Consider the following 27,892-nt stretch of genomic DNA (forward strand, 5'->3'; position numbering starts at 1 on the left):
ACCACCTCCCGTGAGGAGGCCTTGGACTGCTCTGTTCCACTACCCTGAGAAAGTCAAGTGCTACAATGGAGTAGTTGGTTCCCAGTGAAGGGCAAATGGTGACCCATTACTTGTTCAGGTCTCACAACTAATGGCTCATTTCCTTACAGTTATGCTGATATTTTTTTGTTTGCATTATATTTTTTTAATGTGTTTTTATTTAGAACACTTTTATTCTTGTACTTATGTTTTGAGGAGTGGAATGGTAGGATTTTGGTGGATAATTGGGGGAAGTGTTTGAATTTTTGGAGCATAGTATTTATTTTCGGGATAATGCTGCACTTTAGTGTTTGCAATATATATTTTTGAATTGCCTTTTTGAGGTATTTTCAGTCTCATGCTCTTAGGAGTGGGATGCTAAGGTTTTTAGGAGTTAAGGGCAAAGAGTGATTTAATTTTGAGGTATTTAATTATTTAGGTGTAGGTTTTTATTTATTGGGTATTAGTATTAGATTTTGAGGCAATGCTGTTGCATATTTATTTGAGAAAAATTGGTATTAACTTTAGGGCTCATATTGCATATTCAGTTTTAAATTCTGATATTTGTGTATAGATATTTTCTTAAATCATATATATCATTTATACAGACATAATTAATATGACATTAAATATCATTTGACAATTAATAAGAGGTTTATTTAAATCATGCAATATGAAAACTTTTTTTTCTATTGAATTACCATAAATGATTCAAATGTTTAATCTTTATTAAATTATTATTCATTATTATTTCATACCTTTAAACATTTAAAACATATTTATATATATAATTTACATGGATTCCTATTTGTGTCTGTGAGATTAATTGTCCTGTTTTCATTTTTACTGTATTCATTTTTTTAAGGAATTCCACGGTTTGTGTTTGTTTCTTTAGTTGGTGGTTGTTTTGGTCAAGATCAAAGGGTTCCATCGGCGAAAATCAAGTCAAATAATTTGGAGGGTACATGTATTGTAAGGAAGGTCTAAGGGAGCTGTCCTGCTGTATTACTACTGGATTTTCCTCACTTGCACTCACCAACTTGACGATGACGAAGGTGAGCCAGGAAGAAAACACTGCGAGCTCCACGTAAAGCGGAGTGCGGGAATCTCCGCCAACTCCGCGAACAGAACAGAGTTCACTGCCCCGACTTAGTTTTAATTACTTGGGCATGGACAGATGTAGAGGGTATTGAGTTATTTACCTGTCATAATTTTCCTCCTTATTTGTAATTTTATTCATTTCTCCCAGTTTGAATGGGATGTTATTTTCAAATACATAATAATTTTAACAAAAACTTTGATTTTGGGATTTTTTATAGAACTTCTCTTATCTTTGAATTCTGTTGGTAACATTTTTCCATTTTAGAAAAACAAAAGTTTGTCTTTTGTAAGTTTTTACATTGTTAATTCAGAGTTTTGAGTTTTTTTATTCTAAATTTGTGAATTTATATTTGGATTGCTACTGAGTGTTGATATAAGGGTTTACAATTTTACCAACAGCTGAAGAAAGATGACTCTCCAGGCAGGAACCATCTTCAAGTATTGCTTTTTGAGAAAGTTGCAGAAAAAAGTATTTTATTTAGAGGAAGGATGTAAATAGAGGCAAGCTAATTTATTTTTTTAGGCAGTAGAATAACAGGTTGTTAGTGATTATACCTTATTCAAATGTTTAATATTTTCCAGGTAGTGTGTATGCCCAAATATTCTGAAGTGTTGAACTTTAGAAAAGGGTCATTTATTCATTTTTGTGTGACTCTGTGCTACAGACTACCAGTAAAAGATTGTGTCATTGTCAGTTATGGAAAATGTGCTGTTTCTTCAAAATTCACAGTAAATGGGGAAAATGAGGGCAGTGTTTTCCTATTTAACTAGAAAAAAAGTTATACCAACCCGCAATAGAACTGTTTGTTTTTGCACCACTCTCTAAACAGGTCATATAACAGTTCAGCCATTCAATGTGGTCCCCTTCCCTGGTCTGACCTGTTTAGCTGGCTCTTCAAGTTAATTTAGCAAGGGTGCTAATTGTTCTTCATTTGCCAAAAAATAGCCAGGTTGAGCTATGGTTGTGTGGAATTTTTCACATTGTTTAGGAGGGACAAAAGACAAAGCAATTATTTGTTTAACCTCACAATTTAGTGAGAAAAATCCTTGAATTTTAGACTCAGGATTGCAATAAAGCACAAATAATAGGATTGTTGTATTGTTTATCTTTTTTTTTAAAACATATTTTATTGATCAAGAACACATAGCATGCAGGTCCCTGTAACCCAGAGAGCACTGCCCAATCATTAGCACATCACAATGTCTTGACCACTCACACTCACTGTTCGGCCCGCCCAACCTCAGGCGGCTCCAGAAATATCCCCCTGTAATCAGCCCAGCGCTTCCAGATTTTATAATGCTTACGGGGGCCCCCCCTGGCCTCAAACACCGGGAGCTCTAGACCCATGTTAAAGTCCAGACCCCTCTTCCATACATTAATCGAGGGGGCCGCCGGCGCCTTCCATGCCCTGGCCACATCTCTCTTCGCCAGTACCAGGCCTAATAACAACAGATGCCTCTTATAAATATTGCCCCCCACTGCGTCCATCACATGTAGAAGAACCAACTTAGGCTCCAATGGAATGTCCCATCCCAACACCTCCGTAAGGCACCTAAGAACCCCCCTCCAAAAGCAGGAGAGGCCCTGACAAGACCACACCGTATGAAGGAAGTCCCCCGCCCAATGTCCACAGCGGAGACACTCCGGGGAGGCGATCAGGTCCGCCCGCCGAAGTCGTTGCCTAGTATAGTACACCCTGTGAAGAAATTTAAATTGTATCAGGCGGAGGTGCATCGCCACCGCCGCCCCGCGAAACGACGCCAGCGCTTTCGTCCAGTCCATGTCATCCAATGGGCCCACATCCTCCACCCACCGGTCTCTAAGGGTCTGCAGGGACGGGGCCCCGTGAATTACCAAGGCCTGATATATTCGGGAAATCTTGCGCTCCCGGAGGTCCCCCATGAAGACCCTGGCCTCCAATGGGTTAAAGTCAGCTAATTCATCTACGCCCTCCAAATAGGGAGAAATAGCATGTCGCAACTGCAGATACTTGAGAAACTGCGATGGGGGCATGCCGAACTCTCCCCGCAGACACTGGAAGGACTTCAGCGTTGCACCCCGCACCACGTCCCCGAGCGTAGATATACCGATGCGGTCCCAGCCCACAAATCCGGACAGCGCAGCCAGTCGGGGCAGACGACCATTATGCCACAGTGGGGTCTCCATCGTGAGCCTATTCCACCAGCCCATCCGCCTCAGGGCCTGCCTCCATATGTGGAAGACAACCACAGTCACCGGCGCCAGCGCCGCGCGCACGGGGGCCGCATATAAGATCGTATGTAGGGTATATGAATCCATCAACCGACACTCGACCGCATATGCCGGATCACTCCTATCCCCATACCACCATTCATTAAGGACGAGGAGATGGGAAGCCTGATAGTAGGAGAGTATATCCGACGCCGCCAGGCCGCCACTATACACCGAGAGGAAGCATGTTCGCAGTGCCACCCGTACCCCGCCTCCCTCCCAAATAAATTGTCCCAGGGTTGCATTCACTCGACGGAACCAGCTCGGTGGAATAACATACGGGTGATTCTGCAGCTGATACAGCAGACGGGGGAGCACGACCATCTTGAAGATGGCCGAGCGACCATATATTGTCAGTGGCATACGCGCCCACAGCTTAACGTCGTCGCGCACCCTGTCCCATACGGGGACCATATTTCTCTCCCATGCAATAGCTGGAACATCCGACAGGAATACCCCCAGATATTTAAGCCACCCCACTGCCAATTGAACCGACGCGCACCAGCCCCTCCGATGAACCTCACCCCCCAGGACCCACAGTGCCGATTTCTGCGGATTCATGTGTAGACCCGAGGTCTCCCCAAACATTTGCATAATCCGCAGCAACCGCGGCCCCGTCCGATCTATGTCTGTCAAGAAGAAAAGCACGTCGTTCGCATATAGTGCGATGCGGTCAGACAAGCCCTCTGGCCACTCAAACCCGGTCACCTGTGCGTCAACCCGGACCCACGCCGCCAATGGCTCAATCGCCAGCGAGAATAAGTATGGGGACAGGAGGCAGCCCTGACGCGTACCCCGGCACACCGGAAACTGGGCAGATATCGCCCCCGCCACCCGCACCGAAGCCGATAAGTCTGTATACAGCAGCAGAAGGTACAAAAGGAATCTCGGCCCAAGGATCAGGTGCCGCAGCAGGGCGAAGAGGTACTGCCAACTTAGAGAATCAAAGGCCCGATCCATATCCGCCAACAAGAGAGCCGCCGGTACTCCCAATCTTTGCACGGCCGCAATCGCGACGTGCGCCCGTCGAATATTGTGACGCGTCGCTCTGTTGGGCATGAATCCGGCCTGATCCGGATGGATCAGGGACGTAATATCGGGCAGTAAACGATTCGCCAGGGCCTTCGCCAAGATCTTAGCCTCCACATTAAGGAAGGAAATGGGACGGTACGATGCATGCAGTTCGGGGGGCCTACCAGGCTTGTGGAACACCACTATTTCGGCGTGCCGCCAATCACGTGGGAGTATCCCCCGTTCGCGAGCCTCCTCTAGGGCCGCACTATAGTGTGGACCGAGCTGCAGGAAGTGTTTCCGAAAGAATTCAGCGGGGAATCCGTTCGGGCCCGGCGCCTTCCCAGGGCTGAGACCACCCAAAGCCTCCCCCAGCTCATCGACCGTTAGTGGGAGTTCTAACTCCTCTCGTGCCGAGAGGGCCCGATAGGACCTCCTGCGGACCATAGAGGTCCGCATAATACCCCGCAAAGCTCTCCGCCAACACCCTGGGATCCGACATGGGGCCACCAGCAGCATCCACCAGCCCCGGGAGCACCCACGAATGATTCATGCCCTGGCACAGCCTATGGAGCATCCGGCCCGACTTATCCCCCCATTGATAAACTCGGCTCCGAGTTGCCAACCATGCCTGACGCGCCTCCTCCATTAACATCGAGGCATAGCTCTGTTGCGCAAACAGGAGCCGACGACGATCCCGGCCTCCACCTTCCACAGTGCTCCGGCTCTCCAGGGCGACTATCTCGGCTTCCGCCTGTAGGGCCCTTTCCCCCTTGCGCCGACGCGCCATGGCACAATATGAGATATCCACCCCGCGAAGCGTCGATTTAAGCGCCTCCCACACCGGGCCAGCCTCAGGGACCGAGCCCACGTTAATGGACAAGTACTGCTCCAACGCCTCCCGCATACAAGACCCATAGTCCTCCTGCTGCAGGTGCCACACCGACATGCGCCACCGAAACGGCTGCCGCGAATGCCCCAGGCGCAACACCGCCGCCACCGGAGGGTGGTCCGAAAGGCCCCGTGGAAGAATCTCCGCCCCTATGGCCCTGCCGTACAGATCTCGGGACAAAAAGATGTAATCCAGCTGTGAGAATGAGCCGTGCACTGCCGAGACATATGTATATGCACGCTGCGTGCCGTGAAAATGCCGCCAGACATCTAGCCAGTCTAAGCCCTCCGCCAGAGCTCTCAGTTTGGTACGTATCGAACTATCGGGCATCCCCCCTCCCTCCACCAATCCCGGGAGCCCTCCATCACCTCATTCCAGTCTCCGCTAACCACACATGCCTCGTCTGAGAATTCAGTCCAGACTGCAGTGATCCTCTCTACCAGCGCCCAGGACATCGGAGGCGGGACATACACGCTTCCAAACACCACCCGGTCACTCCCTATTTGCCCCTTAGCAAAGACGTAGCGTCCCTGAGCATCTGTCCACACCCTATCATGAATGTACGGGACTCGCTTATGCACTAGTATAGCGACACCCCGAGACCCCCGTATGAAGCCCGCATGAAAGGTCTGAGTATACCCATACCTCTGGAGGCAGGGAGTTTTCGTGCCTAGCAGGTGCATCTCCTGCAGAAGCAATATGTCTGTCGCCACTCGCTTGGCGTAGCGCAGGAGCGCCCCCCGCTTAATCTTGTCTAACGCCCCCGTACATTCCAACTTACTACCTTGACGGTACCCAGCTGCGCAGTAGCTTGTGCCATATCTCTTGCTCCAGACGTACCATGGGAAGCATGCGGTCAACAGTAACTATAATCACTTTCAACTCCCCATGACCCCTCCTCCCCCCAACCCCATACCTCAAAAAGCTTGAAGCACCTGTCGCGGTGGAACTCGCCTCCAGGCTCCAACTGGGAACCCCGGGTCACCCCATCTAATGGATCCCCCCCAACCGCCCAACACTACCGGTGCGCCACCGAAACTACGCTACCCGCACCCCCTAAGTCCCACAACCCCCCCCCGATCCCGCCCCCCAAAAAGATATATAGAAGCCGCGGGGCCAGACACTATGGCAAACTGTCCGGCGGGGCCCTTTCAACTGCCTCCCCCGCCCGAGGAGCCAGTCCCAGACACAGAGGCCCGGGAACCGGAGTGCCTCCTGGACCTAGAACGCCGGGGGTGTTTCCCTTTCGACTTGTGGCCATCCCGAGCTGCACCAGGAGCCTCGTTGGTGGTCCCCCGTCCCGGAGGTGACTGCGGCCGAAGGCGTACAGTTTCATCCGTCCATTTGAAGACTTCCTCAGGTGAATTGAAAAAGTGTGTGCGGGACCTGTAGACCACCCGCAGTCGTGCCGGATACAGAGTAGGGCAGCTTCAGGGCGCGAAGCCGGGCCTTTGCCACCAAGACTGTCATTGTTGCTGCACCAGGTGGGTATAGTCCGGGAATATCAGGATGCGTGAGTTCTCAAACACCAGGGGCTCCCTCGCCCTAGCCTGCTTCAAGATAGCGTCCTGATCATGGTAATCCAGTATCTTAGCAATCACAGGCCGGGGACGAGCGCCCGGCGGCGGTTTCTGTGCCAGGGCCCTGTGCACCCGCTCCACCACAAAACAGCGGGAAACGGCGTCCGATGGCACCCAGCTCTCCAGCCATCCCGACAAGAACTGCTCCATGTCCCCCCCTTCACAGCCCTCCGGAACACCCACAAAACGCAGATTATTCCGTCGGGCCCGCCCCTCCGCATCCTCCACTCGCTCCGCCAGGCCCCTCTGCACCACCTCCAACGCCTTAACTCGATTCTTAAGTGTCCCCACGTCATCTTCCACCCCAGCGATCCTTGTCTCGGCCTCCGTGATGCGATCCACGGCATTCCATAGGTCCTGACAGAGCAGCGTAACATCCGCCCCCACTGGATTTTGGCGTCCAGCATGTCTCTTGACTGCGTAATAGCAGCCATCAGCTCCGCATTACTGGGGCCTCCTGACTGCGATGTGCTTGAGACCGCTGTGGTCGCCCCATGACCCGTGAACTTGTCAATCGGGCCCTGCTTGGTCTGGCCACTGCCCTTGCCATCCCTCGTCATCGTGCGTCACGGGCTGCGGTCCGCCCGGTCCCAGTCACACACTCCGCCGCCTCAAGGGCCGCCCCCAGACAGCAATACGGTAGGCAATCCCACGCCGCCGCTCTCGTCCAACGCCCCTACTGGATCGCCCGATGGGCAGGCAAGCCCAGGAATACCTCTGCCAGTCGTTCGCCCCCCACCCGGGGGTCACCAGACAGCGCCACCTCCAGCACACCGCTTGATAGGGGGGGAGGGGGGCAAGCCACCGCAGCCCGATCCAGCTGCCGAGACCCCCGCTACCCCCACGATCCGTCCATCGTCCAGCCTCCTCAATGCACACCCCAGCTAGCTTCCCTGCGGCGCGAGGATCGCCCGCACTCCCCGTGGTCCGGCTCGACCACCGAGCTCACACCACCCAGCCACACCAGCCGCTCTCACCGTAAATGGCTCGTGCAGGGGGCCCCTAGTCACTCTCACGGCCCTGGGACCAACCAGACTACCGAAGCCTCTTTGCCTCTCTCTTCCGGGCCTCAGATATGTCGCTGCCCCTCCTCCTCCTCCGGGTACTGCCGGCGCCCGGGGGGCACAGGGAAGGAACGACGCCCCCCGGCTGCACTCACCCGCTCACTGGTGTCTCTCTCCAAACGCCGCCACCACTCTCGGCCTGCTCACTTTGCCTCGGGCCCCCGGGCCCTGTACGGAGCTCCTCCTGGGTCTCCCGCGATAATGGCGCCGCCGCGGCCCAGGCTACGTGAGGGCGCCGCCTCCTCTCTGACACTAGGCCGCAGGCGGCCACAGGATTTCGCCCCCGGCTCCGCCGGTATCTGGGCCGCGTCCGGCTCACCGGACCACTCTGCCAGGGGGGCACCGGTCCGCCGCTCCGCCAGCCAGCCGGATAACAGTGTGGAATCGGGTGGGCAGGATATCTGGTAGGATTTAGATGTTGGGCGGTGCGGAGCTAGCTCAACGCACGTCCGCCATATTGGCTCGCCAAGCCACGCCCCTCATTGTTTATCTTATTTGGTGTGGCATAAATGCACAGCTTAATTTGAGCCTGGGGTTTCTGGTCCTCAGCACCGGCACTTAATTGGTTTCCGATGCTCAGCACTGGCACGCAATTGTCAACACCACACTTATGACAGTCTGCCACATGGTTCAGCTAATTTAGAGATGAGCAGAACAACAGTTGTTTATTAATACAATAACATTTGTGATGGCACTGTGATCCCATACAGAGATATAAGTAAAATATGATTTATTTTAAACTAAATTTTAGGTTTTATGATTCTGGGTAGGACAACATTGGGGATCCACGCAAGCCACACATCCCGGCACTCCCAGGGGTGTCTAAGTTTCAGAAATGTGTGGGTTTGGGAGGTTTTCCTAGATGTCCGCCGAGCCTGCGCCAAAAAAAAAGGTGCCCCCTTGCAAAACTAGGTTGTTTTGTGATAGATCATTTTGATGTCTTAACAATAAGTTTTGGGCACTTCCCTGCTGCGGGTCCTTGTCCCACCTACACAACTGAGGTACCATTTTTATGGCGAGACATTGGGGAATGCCGGGTGTTAGGACATTTGTGTCAGACCGGTAATCCATCAACTTTCCCACAAAGGAATGTGATTTTGTTTTAGCTAAATTTGAGGTTTGCAAGAGATTCTGGATAGGAAAAGGTTAGGTGATCCACTTCCCTGGACTCCTCCGGGTGTCTAGTTATTCAGAAATGCTTGGGTTGGTAGGTTTCCCTAAATGGCCACCGAGCGGGGATCAAAAACGCACAAGACTTGCTCACAAAACAAGGTCTTTTTATAATTGATAATTTTGAAGTCTCACAGTATGTTTTGGGACGTTTCCTGTCATGGGCACTAGGCCTACCCACACAAGTGAGGTACCATTTTTATTTTGGGGGAATGCTGGGTGTGTGGAAGTTTGTGGCTCCCAACAGATTCCAGAATTTTCCATCACAGAGGTGTGAGGAAAATGTTTTTGGGACAAGGTTTGAGGTTTGCAAAGGATTCTGGGTAACAAAACCTAGTGAGAGCCAGACAATTCAGCCCATCCTGGATTCTGCTTGGTGATTAGTGTTAAAAAATGCATAGGATTGCCAGGTTTCCCCTGGTGCCACCTGAGCTAGGGTCCAAAATCCACAGCTAGGCACACTGCAAAAAAAGGGTCAGTTTTCACTGAAAAAATGTGATGTGTCCACGTTGCGGTTGGGACGTTTTCTGTTGTGAACACTAGGCCTACCCACACAAGTGAGGTACCATTTTTATCAGGAGACCTTTGGAAATGCTGGGTGGGTGAAAGTTTGTGGATCCACGCAGATTCCAGAATTTTCCATCATGGAAATATGAGAAACAGGTGTTTGTTTTTTTACAAAGTTTGAGGTTTGCAAGGAATTCTGGGTAACAGAACCTGGTGAGAGCCACACAAGTAACCCCATAGTAAATTCCCTTGGATGTCTAGTTTTTAGAAATGTATAGGTTTGCTAGGTTTCCTTAGTGTCTAGCAGAGATAGGGTCCAAAATCCAAAGCTAGGCGCATTGCAAAAAAAGGATTTATTTTCAATGGAAAGATGTAATGTGTCCACGTTGAGTTTTGGCCGTTTTCTGATGCGGGTGCTAGGTCTACCCACACAAATTAGGTGCCATTATTATTGGTAGGCCATAGGGAATTCTGAGTGGCTGGAATGTTGTGGCTCCTCTCAGATTCCAGATCTTTCAATCACAGAAATGTGAGGAAAATGTATTTTTTTTACAGAGTTGGAGGTTTGCAAGGGATTCTGTGTCATTGAACCTGGAGAGAGCCACACAAGTCACCCCGTCCTGGATTTCCCTGGATGTCTACTTTTCAAATATGGATAGGTTTGCTAGGTTTCCTTAGGTGCTGGCAGGACTAGGGTTCAGAGTCCACTGCTAGGCACATTGTGAAAAAAGGGTCAGTTTTCACTGTAGAAATGTGGTATGTCCACGTTCCGGTTTGGGCCGCTTCCTGTCACAGGTACTAGGCCTACCCACACAAGTATGGTACCATTTTTACTGGAAGATTTGGGGACTGCTGGGTGGCTGGAAGTTTGTGTCTTCCCTCAGATTCTAGAACTTTCCATCACAGAAATGTTAGGAAAATGTGCTTTTTTTACAAAGTTTGAGGTTTGCAAAGGATTCTGGGTAAAATAACCTAGTGAGAGACACATAAATCACCCCCTCCTGGATCCCCTGGAGGTGTTGTTTTAAAAAATTTATAGTTTTGCTAGGTTTCCTTATGTGCCGGCAGAGCTAGGGTACAAAGTCCACTGCTAAGCACATTGCGAAAAAAAGGGTCAGTTTTCACTGTAAAAATGTGATGTGTCCATATTGCGTGTTCGTACGATTCCTTTCGCAGACACTAGGCCTATCCACACAAGTGAGGTACCATTTTTATCAGGAGACTTCGGGAAACACAGAATAGTCAAACAATTATGATTACCAATTGACTTTCTTTGCATTTCTGCCTTCCAAATGTAAGACAATGTGTAAAATAGAAGTCAATTTGAAAAATGAACCCACAATTTTGGAGATGTACAATTAACCACTGCTTCTAAACTCTATATTTTGTTCCCATTTCAAAATATATAGTTTTCCTTGATACATATTTTTCACTCTTTATATTTTACCAAATGAATTGCTATATACCCGGTACACAATGAAAAACCATTGCAAGACTCAGCTCAGTAATTGGATCTGGGTACCTCAGGTTCTTAGTGAACCTACAAGTCCTATACATCCTCACAATCAGAAGGATCAGACGGACTCAATGGTATATTGCTTTCAAAAATCTTCCACACTTAGGAGAAGTTATAGGTGAAAATGTTGGTACAAGTGGCTGTTTTTTCCAACTCAATTTCAACAGTTTTTTTATTTCAATTATTAATTTCCATAGAAAAACCTTGAAGGATCTATACAAATGAACCCTTGCTGAAATACAATGTTATTTGCTTTTCAGAAATGTATCATTTTCTGCGATCCATAATTGGTTTCACACCCATTTCTACTACCAACTGGAAGGAAGGTGAAAACACCAAAAAGATTAAAAATAGGCCATGCCCCAGCAAAATGTCAAAACTGTGTAGAAAAAGTAGGTTCTCTGACAAACACGTCTACCTGCTCCTGAAAGCTGGGTAGATGATGATTTTAGCAGCACAAACCCTGTGCTGATACCCTTTTCAGGGAAGAAAACAGATGCTTTCTTCTGCAGCACTTATTTCCTATTTTTCCTAAAACAAATCAGAAATTAGCTGAATTTTGCCCTATTTCTTGGTCCCCTCCAGGGGAATCCACAAATCAGGTACCTTTAAAATCCTCAAGATTTTGCAAGAAAAGGACACAAATTTGGTGTGGATACCTTCTGTGAACAAAACGTTACAGGGGCCTAAGCACGGCGTACCCCAAAAAAGGCTTAGCACTGGGGGGGGGGGGGAGCAGGGGGAGCGGGGAGGCCTAACCGCGAAGGGGTTAAAAGTCTCATCCATCACCTAAATGTTGACTTTTTTCTAGAGTTACAGGGTTATGTTCTATGGTAAACATTAGTATTCACTTTATAGGGTTGTGGTTTACATAGAGAAGGAAAGTTTTATAGTTGCAGTTTTCTGTTACTTTGGGGACAATGATACCTCAAGACCTGTCTGTTCACCCATTAGATGTTGTCAGAGCAGTAACTATATAACTAAAAAGATCTGCAGAGTATAAAAGGTCAGATAGGCTTTTTGTTATTTTTGTCGAACTTCATCTACAATTTCTTTATGGGTCAAGAAAGTAATTTCAAGATCAGTGTCAGAGAGATTCCTGGTTCCAATAAGGCCCATTCCACTAGAGTAATGGCTTTGTCTTGGGCAGAGAGGTCTCGGATCTTCGTAGCTGGAGTATGTAAGGCTGCAACCTGTTGACATTTTTACTCACTATTGCCTCAATGTAGCACAATAATCTGAGATAGTTTCTCGTACTTCAGTTATAAAGGGAGAATTGGCTCTGAAGTAATTATAGTTTTTTGTTTGCTTTAGCAATTGTGTAACAGAACTGGAAAGGGTTTGTGAATTATTAAAATGCGCTACCTTTCCACAGTCAATCCGGTGTACAGCTCTTTGCTGATGAGGAATTGTTAGCTTGGGCAGACCTCATAGTGATAAGGAAAGGGACAGGTGAGTTGATGAGGAGCAATGGCTGAATTAATTACTTGTAATCTTCATTACCCATATTAGTAAGGAACGGGATAAGTGAAAAAGAATCAGAGTAATGAAGATTACCAGTAATTAGACTGCAAGATACCACAGCGAGAGGGGCACACCTGCAGCAGGATGCAGGAGGTGATCCTCAAATTAGACTGGGACTATACATTTTGCATATCTATGGTCGTTAAATTAGCATTAAATTGAAAACAGTAGCCCCCTATGTGTTACAGAGCATAGAAAAACGAGGTATAATGATGAGACAGATTGAATAATGTAAGAGCAGTTTGACGTCAGTGTGTCTGCACATTGACAAGACAATAACATTAGAAAAGCATCACCTGACCATGGGACATTTTGAAAGGAAACAAAAATCAATCGATACCAGCGTACACATAAAGAACTCAACCGTTGATGTACTGGAGGAGGATCTGGTCCTCAGCAGATCTACTATTCTAATGACTGGGCTTGGAAGAGATTACTAAACTTCCAGGGGCCACCAGAATTTCATTGTTGGGGTACATTAAGAAATCACTTGAGGAGATAGGGTGCAGTGACATGTGGGCTCACCCAGAAACCTCAAATGGCATTTCCAAGTCTACGCTCAAGGAGCGGTATTCGAGACATGTCGATGGCAGATTACATCAGAATGGGGGGACAGGCACCCTAACTTCTACCTTTTTGGAATTAAAGATACTTACCTCTTGGAAAAGTATATCGACATAATTGAGCTTCCGGGCGCCAAGACACTCTACATCAAATTCCGAATTGGGACCTTGCCTCTTCGGTCATTTACTGTGAAGTGGCAGTGCACCCTCATCAATGCAGAACCTGACCTAAGCTGCTGATTCTGTATAGAGGCCAAGGAAACTGTAGATCACGTCCTGTACTTTTACGTGCAGTGCAATGCTCACAGGAGGAAATGGATTCTTCTGTTATGTCGTAACTTGGGCATCAGGGACTACAAAATTGCAACTAGGGTATTCAGGGCAGACACAGCCTAATTAATTGTCTTTGTTGTCTCCCAGTTTCTTGCATATATGTGGAGACTGAGACTGAAAAAGATTGCCACATTGCCACACAGTATCTAACACCTTAGAATCTTGTGTGTTTGAGTTGCACTTTCCTGTCATCGATGATTTCTATCTTAGACTGTGTAACAGCAGGCAACCAGTATAAGTATTGGCAGATGAAATCCACTCTCGCATCTTAAAATTGTTGTGCTGTTCCCCCTTTATGCTGCTAGTCTCAATTGTGGGCATTATAAACATTTTAACAATTTTATATTCTATATATTATGCTCCTCCTATATACTGCAAGCCTTAAGTGTGGGTTATTATAAATATTTTGACTTTTTTATATATACGTTACGCTTTTAAGTGTTTTTATGCATGATTTTATAGCTTTAAGTTATTTTGTTTGCTTTCATGGCACTTGCCGAAATAAAGCTTATTATTATTATTAATATTTTAAAGAACTCAACATTCACTAATGTGTTTCGAAGTCACTTAACAGAACAACATTTAGTCAATTAAAATAACCATATTGCAAAAACATCCTTTAAAACTATCAGGCCACACTGTCTAAATCAATCAATTTGTTTGTTTTATGAGCACTGAGTACACGAGCAATCAGCTGTCCATTGTTAGCTGAGCTTTGCAAAGAGAGTCTGGTTTAATAACTCCTCTGTCTTTTGTAGAGGTCTTTTTCAACACTTAACAGCTACTTAAAGACAAAAAGACCTTTTCACTCACATCTCACACATACTGACTAAAATGAGTCAATATGTTTCCATACACTACAATTTAAATAGTCTTGCAAATAGTATAGTATGTTATTTCATTAGCTCTTATCAATATTATAACTTTTAAATACTCATCATTTCATAGTGCATTATTCTATGTAATAGGTACATAATACAAAGGCGGTAATTAGTGGGCCTTGTTGTTTAATGTTGGCATTGCCAAATAAGATAGGTCTGAATTTTATTTTCAATTAAAACCAGATCTTTGGCGTTGTCAATGCTTGTTTAAAATAGTGAGACATGTTGGCTTTCCTAATGCACACACCCTCCCTTGCTCACTGATAATCTGTGTTATAGTTGTTTTTTAATTAAGTTTTAAGTATGTCAGGCAGTTGCAAAGTGCTGCTGTGCAAGCCGCTTCATTTTTTGTGCTTCCCTCAGACTTGTTTTCATTTTGTTTTTTACATTTGAACTCATCACTCTAACATGGTTGTCTGCCATGTTAGAATGGTAAACAAAATGTATGAGATGCATCATGATGCACATGTGCACATATCAAGATACACACATCATCACAGAGAATGTGTGCGCCTCAGAGGCTAACTTGGGATGGGCTTCCAAAATTGGAAACCCTGATGCATGTATACACCTGCAATTGATAAAAATAATTGACAAAGCAAGTAGCTTGTTTCAGAGAGCTTTCGCCATGTGCTTGCGATCCAACAGGAGCGACACACTGTCCTGTATCTTGTTTAGCGTCCACCAATAACTATATACACAAGAGTATGAGGGCCAGTAGTGGAAACAGGAGCGGTGAATAGGATGAGAGGAAAAACAGAGACTCTGAACTCCACTGCTCTGACTTCAGTAGTTCACCGCACTGACTGTAAAGCAGTTGCACATAACCAACAGTAATACAGTGAAAACACTACAAAAGGTCACCACACCAGATTAGAAAAATATCCAATATTTCTATATATCCAAAACAAGACCAAAACGATAAAAATCCAACATACAGTACTTAAAAATATATACTTCGCAAAATATCCTTTAAAATTGCAGAAATATCTTAACAACACGGTTCTTCCGAGTCGGTAGCTCCGTCCGGGGAAAACTCGGTACTGAAAACAACATAATTATACAGTTCCGTCTGACCGCGTTGGTCGGGGGTGTTGGCAGACTCATAAACAGTACCTTTTGTGTTACAGCTGACAAGTTGGTGCAAGCTGGTCATGGCAACTGTCGCTGTTGTGATATAAAGTGAAGCGGTGCAGCATGTGGTGCCATTGAGGTGTGGTGAAGGAAGCGACTCAGTGATGGTTGTCGGGGAGACCAGGGCTGGGATGCAGGATGAAGGCGGTCATGGTTGCGATGCTGATAAATTATGGTGCAGGCAACAGAGTTGGTTAGTGGAAGCTTGGGAAACTTATGAGCAGTGGCGCCAGCCACGATGCGGTCACAGGTGTCAAAGTCAGCAGGCAGCGATGGCGTCGGTGAGAACAGGACAGCAAAGTGAAGCAAGACGTGCTAATTGCGGTGCCCACACGTGCAAGCAGCGGCTTGGTGGCAGCAGCGTAGGTCATCGTCGTGAGACCAGGGTTGCGGAGAGAGATGCGGCAGTGCCTTCTGCAGTGTTGTCAGGACACGGAGCCAGTGATGGAGTCCATGATGGAGTCAATTGCTTTCCCCTTCAACTGAAACAATGGTTACCGCAGCGATACCCTGAGGATGGTGAAGTATTTGCAGTCCCGAGACTTCAGAACAGGAGGCAAGCTGTATTTCAAGCCCTTAGAGATACTCAGCACAAGTAAAGAAAGTTCAGTCCAGTCATTTCACTGCGCAGAGGCAGAAGCAGCTACTGGAGGCCAACCCAGCAAAGCAACAACACAACAAACGGGCAGTACTCATCCTGGCAGGTCTTCCAGCTCTTCTTATTGGCAGGTTCCTTGATTCCAGCGAGTTCTACAGTCATGGGGTATGGACCCCAATATTTATACTCAAAATGTCTTTGTTCTTTCAGGCAGAGAGTGTCTGTGCTGAGTCCAAACCAGTTTGGTCCTCTCTGGCCCAGCTTTGTCGCAGGAGGCGGAAACAGCATCGTCTAAAGTAGACCAGGCCCATTCAGGTTCAAGGGAATCTCCTCCCACTACTCTAAATGCAGCTCAGGTCTACTCAGCTCAACCCTGGCTCATCCAGGAAAGGCAGGACACACCTCGACCCCTCAGTGGCCGTCTGAAGATAATGCCCATTCTCAGCCCCTGTCACTCCAAAGCCAGACAGTCAAATCACAAACCCAGCAGAGGCACAGAGGATGGCGAAGCAAGAAAATACCTACTTTCTAAAAGGGGTATTTTCAAACACCGAACATAAAAATCATCTTTACTAAAGGATGCATTTTTACATTCTGAGTCCAGGCATACTAAACTCCATTTCCCTATCTTGTCACCATGGGAAGTCATTTTTATAAGATGTTTTAAGTAAAACTCCCATTCTTTCCTATGGGACAGATAGCCTTGCAGTGGTGAAAAATGAAATACATGTCCTACCTTTACCCTACACAGCACCCAGCCCACAGGGGTACCTTAGGCCTACCTTAAGGGTGAATTACATGTAAGAAAAGGGAAGATTAGAGGGTTGACATGGCAGTTACAAACTGCATGCAGACACTGCAGTGGCAAGTCTGAGACCCCTTTTCAGGGCTGCCTGCGTGGGTGGCATAATAAGTGCAGCAGGCTCACTAGCAGCATTTGATTTACAGGCCCTGGCACTCTCAGTGCACTTTACTGGGGACTTACTAGTAAACCAAATATGCCAATCATGGAAACACCAATCCATAACAAAATTTACAACCGGAGCACTTGCACTTTAACACTGAACAGCAGTGAGGAAGTGTGCAGAGAAATAAAACCAGCAAAAACAGAGTCAAAACTGGGAGGTCAGAAAGCAAAAAACCTGGGGAAACACACCAAAAGATGCCAGGTCTAACAGCCACCGTAAGCCGCCCTAACCTACCAGTGAGAGAATGGTTTCTAGCAGCCACTGAACATGACAAGTCTAACCCCTCAGAGATCGTGGTGAAACCAGCACAGAACCGTTAGCTCAGTCACTTGTGCTCACTATTACTCACAGAAGTATGCATAGAAAACACAGTGGCATGTTTTCAGTATATTTATGGACCCAACGTTATTCTTGTATAGAATACATGTGCTGCAATGATTAAAAGGCAGAAGCAGATAAAAGTGAAGTGATTACAAGCATCAAAAGCGTGAATAGCCGATATAGTTCTGCCTTGGTGCCAAGACAATGTATATATGCAGGCATATAAAACAAGGCAGCAATCAAACATACTATTACTATGCAAACCCCAGTGTACCTAGAGTGTGCATAGGTGTAGTGCCAAGTATCCCCCCAAGGGACGATTCAACCCCATTACCTAGTGGGAGAGAATGAAGGACCCTGTCTTGGTCACAAACTGGACACCCCTCACGAGATGTCAGACCGATGCGTGGTGATTTCTCAGGACCTCTGGTGTCAGTGGAAGTGCCTCCTCAGCTAATTTATTGGGAATCTAATCTTTTATAATAGAAAACTGCCTTACAATGTGCTTATAGATTAGAATTTATGGCTATGTAGAAAGCCCTGTCGCCCCGTGGATGAAGATAGAGATGACATTTGTACACAGTGCTAAAAGAGACCTTGTACATGATGTTAAGGGCATTGTGGTAATGTTGTGTGAAGCTAGATGTTTATTTTCAGGGAAACTAATCCAACTTTGTCACACACGCAAATATGTGCAAAAGGTTACTGCTGAACAATGTAAGAAATAAGCTACTGCTTTACATGGGCCTAATTTGGGAATTTAACACCCACTCGCTGCTGCTCTACATGGGCCTAACTTGGGCATATAATACCCACTCCTCATACTAAGAGTCGCTATCTAAAAACCAAGCAGACAATTTAAAAAATGTTTAAAACTACTCTTTAAAGCATCTAAAAGCAGGCTTCCCTCTAATATATTTATCTAAAAGCCATTATGCCATTTGAGAGCCCTGCAGATTATATGCAGGGGCTCAACCATGCCGGGCACATGCGTGATGTGTGATGACAGACGCTAGGTGCATGTCAAGTTAGACAAGTCATCGTGTCAAAGGCGGAAAAAAGACTCTGCCTGGGCTCACGTTGGAAAATTACCAAAAGTTGTTATTATAGAAAGAGCCTCTAGATGAATTTCGACTTTTACAAGTAAAGGGTTGATAAAGAGTGGCATCTTTGCATATTCCCCAACCAAATAGGGATTGAAGCTCAACGAATGGCACATACCTCTCACACAGGAGGGTAAAGTGTCAACACACTCGACTATACAAAAGAACATAAACTGGTAACTCGTGAGGAAACCTAAATCACAGTTATAAAGAAAGACTATGTACATTTTGGGTATTATGACCATCTATCTAGATACAGACATGTGTCTTTGTATAAGGGGATGTAGGAGTGAATAGACATCCACGCATTGCTGCTGTTGATTAAAATACAAGAAAGTAACAATTTCAAGGGGGTAGTGCACATTATAAATGTCATCATTTGGGCTAAAAAAAGCAAAACATTGCACACAGGATAAACAGTGATGTGACTCCTAAGTCTAGATATTGCTACAGTGTAGGTTGTGCATCAGGTGGTTATCTGTAAAGATGTTCTAAATACTTAATGATAACACCTCTCCACTGACCTAGGATACGGATTGTCATTCAGATGTGAGGGTTGCTAATTGCGCTTGACTGGTATCCAATTCGTTGAGGCCATTTTGTATGGAGTCTAGGAGAGACATCCATTTACATTCCCTTGTGTTCAGAATCAGTCCTATGTTACCTCCTCTGGGCCCAAGAGTTGCCTTCTCATGGACTAACCACTGAAGGTCTTCGGGACCGTGTTGGGCAGCTTTACAATGTTCAACCAAGGGTGCTCCCGGCACTTCACACCTTATTCGGTTGCAATGTTGCAGGATGCAAGCTTTTATTTTCTGCTGTGTCTGACCCACATATATTTGGCCACAGGGACAGAGATTCCCATATATTACATTGTTGGTGTTACAATTAGAGTAAGATTTCAGATTAATTGTGTGCTGTCTGTAGCTGAACTGTTTAGGCTGGATCGTAGTTTGGCATGCCTTGCTCTGGCCACATTTGTAATGTCCTAGTATTGGTGGCAGATTCCATAGGGATTGTAGAGTCGGAGTCTCAGGGGAGTCTAAGAATGAACGGAAAATGTAATCCTTGACACTCTTGGCTTTTTTGTAGGAATGCATCGGTAGAGTCATTTGTTCTATGTCATCAGATATCAGGCTCCAATGTTTGTTTCTCACCTTTTTAATGGCATTGCTCTATGTAGAAAAAGTGGTGACGCATATCATCCTTTGCATCGTCTCCGTTCCTTTTTCTATTGGTTGCATCAACGCTTCACGAGGGCTAAACCATGCCTGCTTTCTTGCTCTTTTAATCAACCTCCTGGGGTAACCTCTTTCCAGTAAACGATTGCTCAGATCTTTCGATTCTGACATGTAATCTGTCTTCTTCAAATAATTCCTGCAGATGCGCAGGATTAGCCCAAAAGGTAGATCGTCCCTGAGACTTCTGGGGTGATAGCTGTTGTACTGAAGGAGTGAATTACGCTCTGCAGGTTTGCGGTAGAGTGTTGTATACAGCTTGTTGTCTTCATTCCTGATAGTGATATCCAGGAAATCTATCTCTTTGGCATCAGATTGTATAGTAAACTGTATGTCCTGACTTCTTTGGTTAAGCCAGGTGTGGAACGAGTCCAGTTCTGACGGGTCACCCATCCAGATCATTAGAATATTGTCAATGTACCTCCTCCACATAGCCACATTGTTGGTATAGGGATTGGTGTCAATAAAGATACGTTTTTTCTCAAAATGGTCCATAAAAATAATGGCCAGACCTGGGGCGAAGGCTGCCCCCATGGTCACTCCTTTTGTTTGTAAATAGTAGCTGCCTTGAAAGGTGAAGAAGTTCTACATCATTGCTATCCGTATTAGTCCAATGATTAATTCCGTGGGTACCAACGTTGGTGCAGTTCTTTTGTCTAAGACTGATTGCAAGACATCCAGGGCAGATTGTTGGGGGATGCTCGTATAGGGTGACACTATATCACTGGTCACTAGAAGTTGTCTTGTTGGGTCGAAAGGTCGTTAGTCTACAATGTTGATAGTTTGCATTGTGTCTCTTAGATAGGCTTGCGTATTCTCAGCTATTAGTTTGAGAAAAAAGTCAATATATCTGCATAGTGGCTCCAACATGGATCCACAACCTGAAACAATGGGGCATCCAGGTGGATTCTGCATGTCCTTGTGAATTTTCAGTAGGGTGTATATCGTGGGGAGCCGGGGTTGTTTCTGGTTGAGATATTGAAATTCGAGATTAGTAAAGAAACCCTGCTCTAGACCATCCTTAATGAGAGACAATATTTCTTGTGCAAGTTCTTTTGATGGATCTGTTCTCCATTTTTTGTAGCTCACTCCATCCTGTAGTTGGTTCAGGATCTCTTTTCTGTACTTCTTCGCGCCTTGTACCATGATAGAACCACCCTTATCCGCGGGTTTGATCACTATCTCCTTGTTCTGTTTCAATGCCAGGAGTGCCTCGTTCTTCACCTTGGTGATGTTATACTTTGTATGTTTTTTCTACTCAAGTACTATGCCAACATCTCTTAATACCACGCGCTCATAGGCTAATATTTTATTTGTCATGGTGTGGGCTGGTGGAAAGAAGGTAGATGGAACCCTCAGTCTGGTGTGAGAATGTGCTGCATAAGTCGAAGACTGTCTGAAGTAATACCTTAGGTGGATCTTTCAAAAGTACCTGTGAAGTTCTGCTTTTATTGCAAAGTTGTTAGGGTGGGCCATGGGTACAAACGAGAGGCCCTTACTGAGGACCTTAATTTCGTCTTCTTTAAGGTTCTAGGAAGAGATGTTGACTACTGGGTTAAGTCGTCTCCTCACCACCTGTGCACTAGGCGTCGGGTCGATATCTCCCCGTGGTCTTCTGGTTGGAAAGGAACTTGTTTCTGGGTTCTTCCACTGCCGCCCTCCCAGTTCGCGTTGGTCGCTGGCTGTCCACGGTGGAGCCCTCTGGGCCAGTTGCTGCTCCTCCCTCTCGGTGGTCTCCATTGGCCACTTCCTAAAAAGGAAAGGGTCTCTGGGGTGGATATCTGTTGTCCTGATAGCCGTAATCCGAGCTTGGACATGGCTGTTTGTTTTTATGTATCCGTACTGTAGGATGATTCTGAAAATGTAGTGTAGTTCCGTCGACCCCAGAATCCTCCTCTACCTCTGTTGGTGAATCGTCCCTGATTATCTTGTTTGAAATAATGTTCTTGTAAATAGGGGTTAGTATACTTCTTGTCATAGTATCAGATGTCTCTAGATAGTTTTTCTAGTTTCTTCATCTGTGTGTTTGTCTCAAACTCTTTCAAAGTTGCTTCAAGGCGTCCCAGAGTGTCCTTGGCAGTGGTTAGGGTAGAATCTCCAGCAATTTCAGCTTTCACACTAGCAATTTCTCTCATCAAGGCCTGTACTTGTTCTGCCGCCGTCTCTACTCCCAGCACCATCCAGTGCCGGGAGCAGTTTTTGGCAAAGTAGCTGAAACCTTCCTTGAATTTAGGCACATCAACAAAGATTGCGGGTTCGTTCTTGATTTGTAAACCCACAGGGATTATATTGGCCTGTAGTTATTTGGGGCCTCATGTAGGTAGCCTAATACCGGTCGGTAACGGCCGATTTTCGGTAACTATACCGTTACCGACCGGTATTTAGGCTTTTGCTATGTAGGGGGATCATTTCTGTATTCGGTAATTTTCCGAATCGGTAAATTCCGATTACAGAAATGAGATGTAGGGGGAGTGTGTGGGTGTTGTCTGGAGTCGGTATTTACCACCAACTAATAGTTGGTGGTAAATTAAGAATGGATGTGTAAATGCACTTTAAAGCGCTTAGAAGTGTGCAATGTGGCAGACATACATGCCCTTAGGGCATGTATGTGTGCCACATGTGCACACATGCAGGAATCAGGGGTGCAACAGGGTGTCAATGTGACACCCTGCCACCCTTGATTGTACTCCCCCCATTACCGAATCGGTAATTACCGATTCGGTAATGGTAACTGGCTCCCCATTGATTCCTATGGGCCTCCTGGCCCATAGGAATCAATGGGAAGCCAGTTACCATTACCGAATCGGTAATTACCGATTCTAAAATACCGACCCATTCCGATTCGGTAAATATTACCGACGGATTACCTACATAGCATTTACCACTTCATAAATACCGAATCGGTAAAATTCGGTATTTATGAAGTGGTAAATGTTAGGCTACCTACATGAGGCCCTTGGTGAGCAGATGTCCATGCAAACGGGTGCGTATTAATTTCTTTTCGAGGCGCTCAAGGAGCGCTACTTTATCATTAGGCGTAAAGTCAATATTCGGAGTGTTGGAAGAAAGAAAAATATTTCTGGGTCCTGTAATAGTTGTTTGATATACTCTTCTGTGTATGACAAGGTTTCGCTCTCTACCATGATCAATTATTGAGTAAACCAACAGTATACCTCACAGGTGTGCACCTGCTCAGAAGAAGTTACCAGAAAGGGTAAACCCAATAAGTGTCACTGGGATCTGGGTATGCGACAGTGCAATATGGGATTGGTCCCAGTACAAAATTATTCACCATAAATAAATCATAGAGAAATTAAAAACATATAAGACAACCAGTACAAGGGTGAGCTCCCCCAAAAATGCTTTCCAACACAGAGTGTATGAAAGATGGTATAACTCAGAAAATCGTCTGAAATGTGCTAACCAGACCAGAGCTGATACATTTTAAAAAAGTGCACTATTCCCTTCATAACAGACATGTTAAAGATACGGTGGACCAACTCCCCAAAATGTAGTGGGAAGTTAGTGTGGAGTAGTGTCTGTATCTCAGGCGAGGGCCTTGCAACCTGGAGATCAAACGTCTCTCTGGCTGAAAAAGCATGGCTTTCAGTTTGCTCAAAAGATTCAAACTGTATGTCAGAAACATTTATCGAAGGCCATAGTGCTGCCCCCTATCTGTGCAGGCAGGTGGAAACAGTACTTGTGTGCAGCAAGTCACTACGGAATTAACCGTCACTAGATAAGCGATGCCTGGTTCCATTCCGCAGCAACCTTGATAATTTAGCATCAAATAGCTTCCATTCGACAGCAGCTTGAACACCGAATGAATCATGGCAGCCGGAAAACCCTTCAGACAACAAGACAAGTTCACTACTAAAGCATTGCATGCCCCGTGGAGAGAAATGTCCTTGCAGACTAAGGAACAGTATTGGAGACACTTTAAATTGGAACGTCGTGACTGGTAGGGTGATGTAACCATGCATTATTCAGTCAGTGGGTGGTGTCTCAGCCACAGTGAAAGGTGATTGTTGTTAATTTTTAATGTGCAACATGGTATATTTTGCATCTTTGCGTCCCATTATTATTTGTCTTTCTATTAGATTGTATGCCGAAAATACACTTGCACTGTTTATGTAGCACCAACGGCACGTGGCCAGAATGTAACATTTGTGACGTCCAGCTTAGTATCACAATTGACCGTAATTGTGACTGTCCATGTTGTAAAATAGACATATCTTATTGTATTTTGTCATTTGCGGAAGACACAATGTTGTCCAGTAAATACATTCTGGATGATAATGTAGTCATACCATTGCCAACCATAGCCAAAGCCTTTTCCAAATTAACCCTATTGATTTCGTGCAATCTCTCAGGAGCCTCCTGTTGAGAAATTTTCCACAGCTCGTCATATATACCATACAAAAAATGCTTTTGACATGATTTCTGGGGCCCTAATAAAAAATTCCCTAAGATTCATGTCATCAGAAAGAAGAGAAAAGTGTTGCTTCATCTGGGAAAGTGTTGAAGTCTCTAGCCAATCTAGGTACACCTTTCCAACACTATATGACGTCACCACCCCCAAATGTACTCTTTGTACATATCGCTGATGAGGCTCATTGATCCTAACCCCTCCAATGTTACCCAGGGATCTAGATTGACACTTGTTTGTATCCACAGGCCATACCAACCACCCATTTCAATTGGGGTCTGATGAATTGTAAGAACCATTGGTATCTAGTATGTCCTCACTAAAGCTTAAGAAGAATATTAGGGATCCTCTATTATATGCATCTAGCCCCAAAAAAGCCCTACTTGCTCAAAATATAATCTCATCTCTTCTTTGAGGAAGACTGGCACAATACTTGGGGAAATTTATGAAATGGTAAATATCTTATCAAATGGAGCATAATCTTAGAAGCAATGGAAGAAAATATAATCTGCTTTATATACATCCAGCCTAAATCATGGTGGACTCCACAAAAGTGGAATGATAGTGATATCTGGGAATAAAATTATCTGATCCAAGAAGAATTAGTACCAAAAAAGAAAGCATCAATATGACATTGGAAACTGGTTAAACAGATGATGCTAAGTTGAGGGATCAATTCCTCGATGGTGGTGAGGTAGTGTAGAGACAGCACTATGCTTGGCGGGAGCGCTGGGGTCCCGCAAAGCATATTACAAGTTTTCTATCCACCACGGTTTTCATGGCGGGTCCTCCTCCAAGAAAACAGTGGCAAAGAGGAAACAATGGGGGCCCTATGGGGCTCCCTTGGGCCTAAGGGGCATGGGGTACATGCAGGGGGGCCCAACATGTGCCCCCCTGTGTGCATGCAATCCATATCCTGCTAGGCGAGAAACACTTGTAATCTGGCGGGCAGCCCAATCACGGGTTTGGCGGTACGGCGGCAGTGCAGACCCGGCACTGCATTGCTAAATTCGTAATCAGGACCTAAATGTTCTGAAGAATGTGTTGTTTTTGCATTTTTCACCCCGAGTGGGACGGGTATGCCCAGACTTGGGTCCTGTGCTCTCCGTTCCACTGGAGTCAAGCTATCCTGGATGATTAGGGCTGAATGCCCGAAACCGGTCCTAGGATGCTTGTTTCCAGTACAGGGAGGACCTGGCCTGGCAGTTCAGGCTGGACTGTTCCCATTGGGCACAGGGTCAAGACTGATTTGCATGTGGCTGGGTCCAAACTGGAATGGCATGGTGAGCAAAAAAACAATGGATTTAGGCCCAGATCTTTGTACTGGGGCGAATGTATGACATTGTTCTGCATTCTGTGCATCAATTGTTGTTTTTGCATTTGTCACCCCGAGTGGGACGGGTATGCCCAGACGTGGGTCCCGTGCTCTCCATGCCACTGGAGTCAAGTTATCCTGGCTGATGAGAGCTGAAAGCCCGAAACCGGTCCTAGGATGCAGGTTTCCAGTCAAGGGAGGACCTGGCCTGGCAGTTCGGGCTGGACTGTTCCCATTGGGCGCAGGGTCAAGACTGATTTGCATATGGCTGGTGCCAAACTGGAATGGCATGGTGAGCAAAAAAATGATGGATTTAGGCCCAGATCTTTGTACTGGGGTGAATGTATGACATTGTTCTGCATCCTGTCCATCAATTGTTGTTTTTGCACATGATCAGATAGCAACATAACTGGGCATAACTTAAACTGATGATGATGATATTGATATCTATTCGATTATGCATCATAATCATAAAAGATAAAAACGTAAAAGGCACATTAAAACATTAAAATCCTTATTAAACACAATGCAATATTTTCACTCAGGTAACACAATGTATGAGCGTTTAGGGAACTTTTAATACTAGCAGGCCAGTCTGACATACACATCATTAATTACTAGGCACACATTATGTTGTTCCAATATAAGGCTACTTTTAAGTAGCCAGTAACCGCTAACATCACCGCCTGGTCAGGTAGTAACTGTAAGTGTAAAAAGGCAGGTCGAAATTGGGTGAAACCCCTTGCTTTTAAGTAATAGATACCATTTACGCAAGAATTCATAGCATTTACAGAATAAAACTGTGAGAAGGTAGCCTGATATATGCTGTCCACTAGTTCCAGTGGGCACCCTGTATCAGTCCAAACAACCCCTTATGGCGATAGGTTAAAGACAACCTTTATTGAAAGCTATCCTAGTGGTAGGTATGGAGAGCAGCCTTCAAGCTAAGTCTTGAATCAATGTAAAGCAGCTTGTTTTACCAGTCTATCATCTCTTGAATGATCAAATGAAAGGACAACCACACCAGGTATATATTTAAAATATATGTATTTAGGTTTACACACACCCCTCTAGTCTCTTTATGAGACTGGAGTTCGAAGTACTTAAGTTACAACATAGCAATCACCAGTAATAGCACAAAAACACGTTTGGGCCCTAGGGGCGTACCAAACCATATACCAAAAAAGTGGTATAAGAACCATGACTGAACTAGACACAAGGCCTAGAGCCTGTAGAATTGCTGGGACCCCAAGGAACCACCCAAGGTAGTGACACAAGGGACCCACGGGGACTGTATGAAGTGTGAGAACACAACCGCGGGTTCCTGTTATCTTCTATGGGCAATGTCGCGGTTGGAAATTTAAAGATTAGGGACACTTCTAATCGAGTCAGGACCAAACCCTTTTGGAATTAAGATGTTCTAGGGCCAGCACCTACGGGAGCACCGGAGTACTCAAGTTACCTCACCCAGGGAAGCCGGGTGCATAGGTGTCTTTTAGTGTCGGGTCGCGTCGTCGATTTCAATGGAAGCCTGCAAAGAACTGCTGCTGCCATGAAGAGGAGAAGTGTCCGAAGAGATCCAAGCCCGGATCTAGGATGGAAAGAACCTGACAGCAGAGGGGACAGAGTCTGGGTCACTTGCCAGTGACCAAGGGCAGGATGGACCAATGCCCAGAGATGTCGGGTGCTTCAGGTGAGTTGATGGGTGTCTTGACTCTTCAGCCACGAGGTCCAGGAGGTGTCAACGAAGTCCACGAGCCAGATTCGAGCTGTCCCATGAAGTCTGTCGAGTGCTGCGGTGTCGGCGACCAGAATGGACCCAACAAGCCTTGGCAACGGCAAGTCACAGGAATTCAGAGAAAGGACTGCGGTGCAGTCCAGCAAGGTCTGAGGGACTCACCCAGCAAGGGTAAGTCAGGGCACATCTGGAGCAACCAGGAAAGCCCAAGCACAAAAGGAGTTGCTTACGTGAGGACCTGCAAGCCAACGGGATAGTGATCGCGAAGAAGCCTCAAGTGGTCACACTTGAAGCTGGCCCACGGGTCACTCGTGGAGTGGAGGGCAACTATCTTTGGTGCAGGGGGTGCTCAAGGCTGGGGCTACTCAGAGCCCAAAGCACAACTTCAAGGAGTTCCAGAAAGATAGGGTTGCTGCAAAAGATAACGGTGTCCAGGGGTCACGGTTCCACGTCACCCACGATAGCCACGGGCCTCAGCTTTGCTCTGGACTCAGGGTAGCCTCGGGGAAGTCTGGAAATCTACCTCTGGTGATACAAAGACTTTGGCGTCTGGCGGAAGCTTCAGCGATGCAGACCGGTCAGTTGCTTCTTTGGTGTCTGCCAAGCAGGGGAGTCACTCCTTGACCCCAAGGGAGAT

The sequence above is a fragment of the Triturus cristatus genome, chromosome 7 (assembly GCF_964204655.1).
Source record: "Triturus cristatus chromosome 7, aTriCri1.1, whole genome shotgun sequence".
Taxonomy (NCBI): Eukaryota; Metazoa; Chordata; class Amphibia; order Caudata; family Salamandridae; genus Triturus; species Triturus cristatus.